A 9,295-nucleotide genomic window follows, 5' to 3' on the forward strand; every position below is an offset into this window, starting at 1 on the left:
TTGCAGAAAAACCACAAACATGCAGATTTTAATGCGGATTTGCCACGGATTTAAACCTTTGCAATGCGTGCTGTAACATTAGGGGGGCTTCCCACCTTGTTTATGCCCTATCAAACATGGATTGATGGGGATTTGACTACTGCTGGGATCCCCATCCGAGCCCAGGAACAGGACAATTTTAGTCCCAATTGTCGGTGCAGAGCAGGCAGCACGTGCGCAGTCTCTCCCCATAGAAATGAATGTGAGTTGCCGAGCTTTCTGAGTGCTTTCCTTGTCAGTTCCAAGAACTTCCATTCACTTCACTATAGTTTGTAGTTTGGTTGTTCAACTTATTTACATAAAACAATTACTGTTACATTCAGTCCTCGAGCAATAATTGCAACGTATGAATGAGCCTTTAGCAAATCTTCAGTAATCATATTGGTTTTATTCATTTACACACATCAGGTACAATATATTTTCAAAATGAAATGTTTTTGTTAGTAAGTAAACAAATTATAATGATAGTTTGAGGCGCATTAAATGTAATCCAACATGTAATCCCTTTTTAATTCCTGTAATATGAACATCAGCATCCGATCACCGCTACTGTAAATACTTTTATTAGGGTTGATGCAGATAAGATGGGATCTTGTGGCTTATCTAACATGTGCACAGGCATCAGGTATATTGAGTCTGAGTGATATTAGCAGAGGTGTCCACTCGTAGGCATGTAAAGAACTCGTCTATATAGACAGTATCTATACAGGGATCCATACATATATACTTAGGGTATGTTCACACGGCCTATTTTCGGCCGTTTTTCGGACCGTAAACAGCCGAAAAATCGGAAGCAGAACGCCTCCAAACATCTGCCTATTCATTTGGTAAAACGGCGTTTTGTTCCGATGGAGCGTTTTTCGCAGCGTTTTTTTACGCATAGCAGGACACTTCTTGGGACGTTTTTGGAGCCGTTTTCCATAGACTCTATTGAAAAAAGCTCCAAAAACTGGCCTTAAAAAACGTATTTTCAGACGTTTTTAGTCTAGTGTGTGAACATACCCTAACACTTTCTGTCGTGGAAATCCATCGCTCAAAATATATTAGACTGAAATTTATACGAGTCCAAACAGACTCTCAAGGCCAGACTCCATTAGTCAGTATCCTAATTAGGATATTTCACCGATATATATCGAGAGAGGAGAAGAAAACACACAGACACTCTGATATGTTCAAAATGCTCCTCTGAAGGATTTATTACCAAACTCAAACTGTTAAACTGAAATTCAGAAGGGGTGTAGGCTTGAGGTTAACCAATCAGAGACAATGTAACAATATTTGTTATTCAGTAAAAAGCATACAATAAAATACATCCCAGATACATCATTATAATTCTTCACACATTAGGTTTTGCAGGTGTCTAAGCTCTTTTGGACACAATGTTCTCGTGGAGATGGGGGAGACCTTCCTTCACGCATACTTGCCACCCTCCCATCTCCCTCCCATCTCCCTCCCTATCCAACTTCGCATGGGAACCAAGGTCAAAGATAAAACATACGAAATCAACATTACTTGTATTAAAGGAACAATGACTTTTCTATTCACTACAATAAAACCAAGATGGGAACTCCAGACAAGATGGCTGCTGCACGAAACTAAATCATTTAAACATTATCATCACTTTCACATAATACATATCTTAGTAATTCGGCATCCTGCTTGATAATTCACAATGTAATTTCATACAGAGAATATAAGCAAATAAATCATCCTTCACAAACCCCCCTTTTTCTCATATTAAATTACAGAAATGATATATTATGATTATGAAACTCAAGCAATTTATCAATAGGGCCACAACTAATATGATGCCATCACCAATGTCCGGTTAGGGTATGGGGTCCCACCAGTGTATTGACAAGTCCTGTACATCATCGTCCTCTTCTTCTCCTGTCTTCTGATTAAAACACTTGATACTGCTGATGGATTCACTCAGGTCTTTGGTCTTTACTTTGAACTTTGCTGATGTCATCAGGACTTGGTTTGGTCCTTCTCATCTTTCAGACCCCGTCTCTTTTAGTTTACGTCACCGCGCTGTACACAGCACCTCATGCTGTGAGCCTGGTGTGAGATCCCACGTAGGCGGATTAGTGGAGTGTTATTGTGACCACCACAAACCCTCCGCTCATCTGTCCTCTTCCTCCGGTAAGTTACTTGTCTGGGCGGCTGCTTGGAATTGTGACACTGCCGTCAGTTCATGACAAACGTGTTGTACTGGCTCCGGCTGCGCCTGCCGCACCTCAGTAATGGAGTTCATCGTATTAAAAATCTTTTAGTTCATGTTTACTGGCACTTGCTGGGGACCCCCAACCCTTGTCAATTGTTAAAATAAATACTAATCTGGTGATAACATCTACGTACTATAAAAGTTGTTCTAAGTACATACAATAACAATGTCAGGCCCTTAAACTAAATCAAACAAACAAACACCTTTTATATAAGAAAAACTTCTCTGTTCCAATGGACACGGCACCTAGAAGATGTGTAATTATTGGGTACATTTCATTTGCACTTGGTGTCACGCTTTCCAGCAGGATTTGTACCTTGATCTGAGCTGATTGCCTGGAACATTTCCAGCTCACCAAAATATACACAGATTCCACATGTTTATCTGACAAATGTCGCAAACCAATTTTTCTTACTCTAATTTGTATTGCATGGGAAGGCCTCTCAAGGTCTGTTCTCTTCGTGGGAGGCGGGTATGATAAGGTTGGCACCGGTCTGCCAGGACTGTTCTGTAGGCAAATCAAACAGCTCTAACAGAATTTAGCAGCAACAGCTGTAAAGCCTGGGACATACCAATTAGATCTTACCAAATCGATCCTTGCAGTCTTGGGGCATATGTGAGGTCATACACCATCAATGCAAGTGCCATCAAGAGTGCCTTGGGTGTTACCGGTTCACCTTCCCTTATCCATCCACATTCTGTTAGAATCTGGTTCTCACGCCTTCCGCTCCCAGTTGGACTCTTCCTGTGAAGAACAAACTTTTTCATTGTATAAACATTAATTGATCTTAATCAAATAATTAATTTGAAGAAAAACATTAACAAATAACATCTTTACATCAAACGTTCACATTGAGCAATAACTAGAAATAATACATGCAAACTCATTTTCCTTCTTTATATACATATACATATAAATATATATATATATATATATATACACACACACACACACACACACACAAACACTGCACAGAATTTTCCTTTCACAATAACAACGACAAAAAACAAATAACTAAAAATGTTTTCAAATGGGAATATTCCGCTTCTGTACCTTTTATCTGACGCATGACTCTAATAGTCCAATGCTAAGGCTGGTCCAGAACTTTACATAAAACTTAACTTCAGTATTTAATATTCCCACAACACTTCTTAAATACAATTATTAAACAAACTAACTTTGGAATAACATCTGGAGAACTGCTGATATCTTATTGTATAAACATCAGGTCAATACTTGGGATAACATTGTTCCCCTGTCACTTACACACAACGTCTGCAGTGGGGAAAATACAGGCCGGGCTTCAGGCCCCCCTGAGAACAGGTCTACACACACGAGCACATTGTCATACACTTCTACCTCGGGTAGTTGTATGTTCTGCAGTCGCTGGGACTGTTAATCTGGCCCGGCTGCACTTTTCACAGGTACCTTTGCTGTTTTACCTATGTCACACCGTGCGCACATCATGCCAGCTGCTACAAACCTAGTGGTGGCATTATTGTATCCAGGGACAAGCCAATTTACTGATACCTGGCTGCACATACCCTTGTTGTCAGTTCTGTCTTCTCTCGCTCTCTCAATTGGCTTACCCAATGATCCAATAAAGTTCCTACTACCAATGGGCCCATAATTGTGGGCGATGCCAAAAGCGTACCTAGAGTCAGTGTAAATGTCGGCCGTCTTACCTTCTGCCAGGTTACAAGCCTCAGCGAGCACCTCCAGCTCCGCTCCTTGAGATGAACAAGAAGGTGAGAGTGGTTTCTGGGTAATTTACCTTGTGCCTCGTATCCTGTTCTACACATACTGTATATGATGAAGTATGTCTACATTACAAATTTACATTGGAAACCCATGTCACATATAGATAGAACATTTCAAAAGGGTGGAGTTTTATTGTTCCACATTCATCTGATGATCCAGAACACTTGTAAATCCCACCCACCAGGTCCTGTAAATACCTGATTAATACAAAAACAAACAAAATATGTTACTGAAATCTGGCATAAAATAAACAATATTCAAACAATTTTTTTGTTTTGCCTTCTCCTCATCTAAATCTGTAAAGATTCATCTGTGAGTGACGTCACCTCGCCTCCTGTGTAAATTTGCTGGAGGGGGATGGTCTTTTACACAATACCTCATATTGGGTGGAGACTACAGCACAGCTTACCCAGTGCCATATTCACCGTTCTGGAAGGATCTGGAACCATCTACACAGAAAAACCTCAAAATATAGGTTACTCTCATACACATTTAATCTGGGTTACTCCTTGAAGCTCATAAACATTTTGTAGATCTCCTAGAACCAAATTCATTAATTCAAAACAAAATAAAACACAAAACAAAACTACCTGATCAGTCCCTTCAACATTCCCTCCTATTTGGACTCTGCGAAAGTAATGTAGCAGGGTTCAAAACTACATATCAACATAATAAAATTAGGCACTCTATCGGGGGGGCACTAGTTTTACCCCCTGTAATACACAACAGCCTGGAACAAAAAAAATTACTTTCTCCTGACAAAAATACATTTTATCTTTAAAATGACCTGCAACCATTTACCTGTAAAACATCTCACATTTTCAAAAATAACATTTATGCAGCACCATAGCACGTGCCTCATGTGTGAAAACAAAAACAAGACAAATGTAATTAGTTATTCAATAACACAGAAAATAATATATCTGATAATATTAATTACTGCAAACCAATAAGCTATACATAAAAATAGGGAACAGAGGGGGCACATACATTTTCAAGACCCCGTGTCTCACAATATCTGTAGTTTAATACATTTGAATCAACATCAAAACATTCCAACATTAAATCTTATCACATTATAACACATTAATCTGCAGTATAGCTTTTATCTTTTTACAAACAGATCCAGCCGGGCTGTAATATTTTTCTCGCTTGGTGTAGTTACAGACGACTGCGCGTGCGCGAAGATAAAACACATTACATTTAAAAAAATGAAAAAAGTGGAACTGATTTTAACCCCATACACAAAACACTAACATTTTTAGACATTACTGCTGTTAAAAATAGGAAACATACAATATAGTTCTGCTTTTATTGTGGCCATTAGTTTCAAACTTCAGACATGTTACATTACACACATCACACAGATGTCTCATCACATCACACATGTTACATTGCACACATCACACAGATGTCTCATCACATCACACATGTATCACACATCACACAGATGTCACATCACACCTGTTCACATTACACTCCCCCCTTTCTGACCCACATTAGTCACTGCAATGTACCCGACTGCTCCGTTTTCTTCACTCTTCCAATGAAAATTTACACCTGTATTTAAATTGTTCTTTCTCACATCATCTTACTTGTAACCACCTGTAATCACCTGCTTTGTCCTTTTAACTTATGCCTTGTCCTGGCCACTCCACTCACTTTTTCAACATTCCACAAACCATTCTATTTATCACATGCAAACATCCATCTTAAGGCTGCCAGCCTCTTCAACAATTTTTTTACAGTGTGTTATTTTGCCTTCACATACTTTACAATTAAAGCCCCAGCTCCTTTTGCTCATTCTAATGTTGGCCGGGACCAGTGCCCCAAAGCATCTTTGTCCAACTTCCTCCTGACCCCATGGTCGGAGAGCAGTAGGGTGATTTCCGGTAAATCCCCCACCTCCAGGCAAACAGGCCACGCCACGTTTGCCGACAGATATCTCAGACCAGTCTATCTCCTAGACTGTCTTACCAATATGATATCAAAAGTCGTTCCTCCAGACATTCTAGCAGTAGGATCCTCTGATCCCTCACTGGATTGAACATCAAGAACAGACAAAATGCTGCCAATCAACAATTACAAGAGCAAATTCTTCAACACAATTGACATTCATGAACCTCCATTGATTCAAGCAGGAGTTGGTAACACTTCACTTATGCAGAACACTTGCTCCCGGGGTGTGTCTTTCAGTTCATACAGCCCGTGATGTAGCATATATCCCAAACTCTTTCCTCTAGCACTTTGCAATGGTTTCACATGCAAATTATATTTGGTAACATATATATATTATCCTCCCCGCTCAGTCGTTCACTCTGTGGGTTGTAGTTTAGGGGGCTGTTATCTATGTTGGTGATAATTTCTTTACGGGCTATGGGTCTGAGCCAATACCAATGTCCTTCACTGTAATTACTACTACGACACAGGTGGCACCTGGGGTAAGTGTCAGGGTCATTCATTGAATACAGGATGTTATATTACAACGGTATTCAATCCAGTGGTCTGATGTTATACTACTACAGACTTAATTACTTGGATGTTATTTTACATCAAAGTGTATATGCCGGATTATCACATGTGCTAGAAATCAGTCTGTACTGATTCCCACCTTATGCCAGTCTGGCAATGCATACAACTGGTTTATGGACCCTTACACACAATATCACTGTTTGGCAGTGAGTTAGGAAAATATAAATGATTTTCTAATACAGTATTCAAAGTTTTCCCTGTTGCACTGGGTAATGGTATTGAGTGCAAATTCAATATAGACACAATTGCTTCTCCTTGCACTGGATTCTACATTATCAGGACTTAACCATTGAAGCCCCTGTGGTACTATAGGATATTACTCACAACTATCCAACTTTTCTCTCACCTACAAACAGTCAGTACCTCCCAACTATAATCCCAGACAAACGGGTAACAGAACAACTATTAATCCTCAACAATTTTACACAACTAAATAACAAATGACGCTACAACAAAGCAGCAAGCAGAAGTTTTGTTTTTTCCTCACAGTCCAGACTACAATCTTTTCATTTCAAATACTTCACATGTGAGTTACGACTTCTCTCCGCCATGCGCTACGTCACTGCATTCCAAAGGCAGAGGTCTTACACTTCTCACAATTTTTCTGGTTAACTATGTAATTGCTGGCAAAAATTCTCTCATGTCTTTCATATCAACAGTTTAAGATCACGTACACACCTGCAATCCTTTATCACACAAAAAGCTTCAACATACCTTTTTGGATCCATCTTTCAACCCACTTCTGACTAAGGAGCCTCGTCCATAAAGAAGTGACGTCTGACAGCTAGATTCCAAGGCTTACGCAATACATGTGTGAATGGTGTAAGAATAAGCTCCTTACCTACCGCGGTTTTTTGTAATTCACAGATGCAAAGCCAGACCTCTCCAGTGACAGCTTATCAGACGTGCAATCTCCTGAGTTTTATCGGCACCATTACTGTCGTGGAAATCCATCGCTCAAAATATATTAGACTGAAATTTATACGAGTCCAAACAGACTCTCAAGGCCAGACTCCATTAGTCAGTATCCTAATTAGGATATTTCACCGATATATATCGAGAGAGGAGAAGAAAACACACAGACACTCTGATATGTTCAAAATGCTCCTCTGAAGGATTTATTACCAAACTCAAACTGTTAAACTGAAATTCAGAAGGGGTGTAGGCTTGAGGTTAACCAATCAGAGACAATGTAACAATATTTGTTATTCAGTAAAAAGCATACAATAAAATACATCCCAGATACATCATTATAATTCTTCACACATTAGGTTTTGCAGGTGTCTAATCTCTTTTGGACACAATGTTCTCGTGGAGATGGCGGAGACCTTCCTTCACGAATACTTGCCACCCTCCCATCTCCCTCCCATCTCCCTCCCTATCCAACTTTGTATGGGAACCAAGGTCAAAGATAAAACATACGAAATCAACATTACTTGTATTAAAGGAACAATGACTTTTCTATTCACTACAATAAAACCAAGATGGGAACTCCAGACAAGATGGCTGCTGCACGAAACTAAATCATTTAAACATTATCATCACTTTCACATAATACATATCTTAGTAATTCGGCATCCTGCTTGATAATTCACAATGTAATTTCATACAGAGAATATAAGCAAATAAATCATCCTTCACAGTATCTATACAGGGATCCATACATATATACTTAGGGTATGTTCACACGGCCTATTTTCGGCCGTTTTTCGGACCGTAAACAGCCGAAAAATCGGAAGCAGAACGCCTCCAAACATCTGCCCATTCATGTCAATGGGAAAACTGAGTTTTTTTTCCGATGGAGCGTTTTTCGCAGCGTTTTTTTACGCATAGCAGGACACTTCTTGGGACGTTTTTGGAGCCGTTTTCCATAGACTCTATTGAAAAAAGCTCCAAAAACAGACGTAAAAAACTTATTTTCAGACGTTTTTAGTCTAGTGTGTGAACATACCCTAACACTTTATGAGTGATTTCCACCCAAATCGTAAAATCGGCCACATCCTTCCTCCTACCAGTTCTATTATACATTGTGCTACAGGTTATTAACATGTTCTACATGGTGGTCAGTATGAGTATCAAAGCGTGCTAAATAGTCTGAAGGGATCCATTATTCCTTGCTTGGTGTGTGTAATTGAGAATTTGAGTACATTTCCTAATATCCGAAAGTATCCCATGTTTTGTATAGACACAGAACATATACATTTCAGGTAGGTAAACAAACTGATAGAGTAATCTTAGACCAGGCAGTCAGAAGATACGCCAAATTTATCACAGTGATGCTTGCCGTATGATAAATTTGGTGCATCTTGCTAGAGACTTTTCCTTATACCAACTCTTCGCTCGCTTAGTTTCCATTAAGCTCAATTTGGTGCCTTTTTAGCTATCCCCCTTTTCTAGACATTTTTAAAAGTTAGATAGTTTTTCTAAATAAAGAACACTGCTGTGATCTACATTACAGCGCCGATAACATCTTGTACAATATAGGCCACTTATAATGTGGTGACAGAGCCTCTTTAAAGAGGATCTGTCACTAGTTTATTAATGCCCTATCTCCTAAATAATCTAATAGGCGCTATGATGCTGATAACTTCAGTGTGAATTGTTTAAAAATGTTTATTTACAAAGTTATGAGCTTTTTTCTAAATATGCTAATTTGGCTATACTTGCCAGATGGGAGGTTACTCTTTCTTTTCACTCTGGGCGGTGTAATGTTTTCTGTCTGATGCTGTCCAATC

Source organism: Rhinoderma darwinii, chromosome 2 (genome assembly GCF_050947455.1).
Source record: "Rhinoderma darwinii isolate aRhiDar2 chromosome 2, aRhiDar2.hap1, whole genome shotgun sequence".
Taxonomy (NCBI): Eukaryota; Metazoa; Chordata; class Amphibia; order Anura; family Rhinodermatidae; genus Rhinoderma; species Rhinoderma darwinii.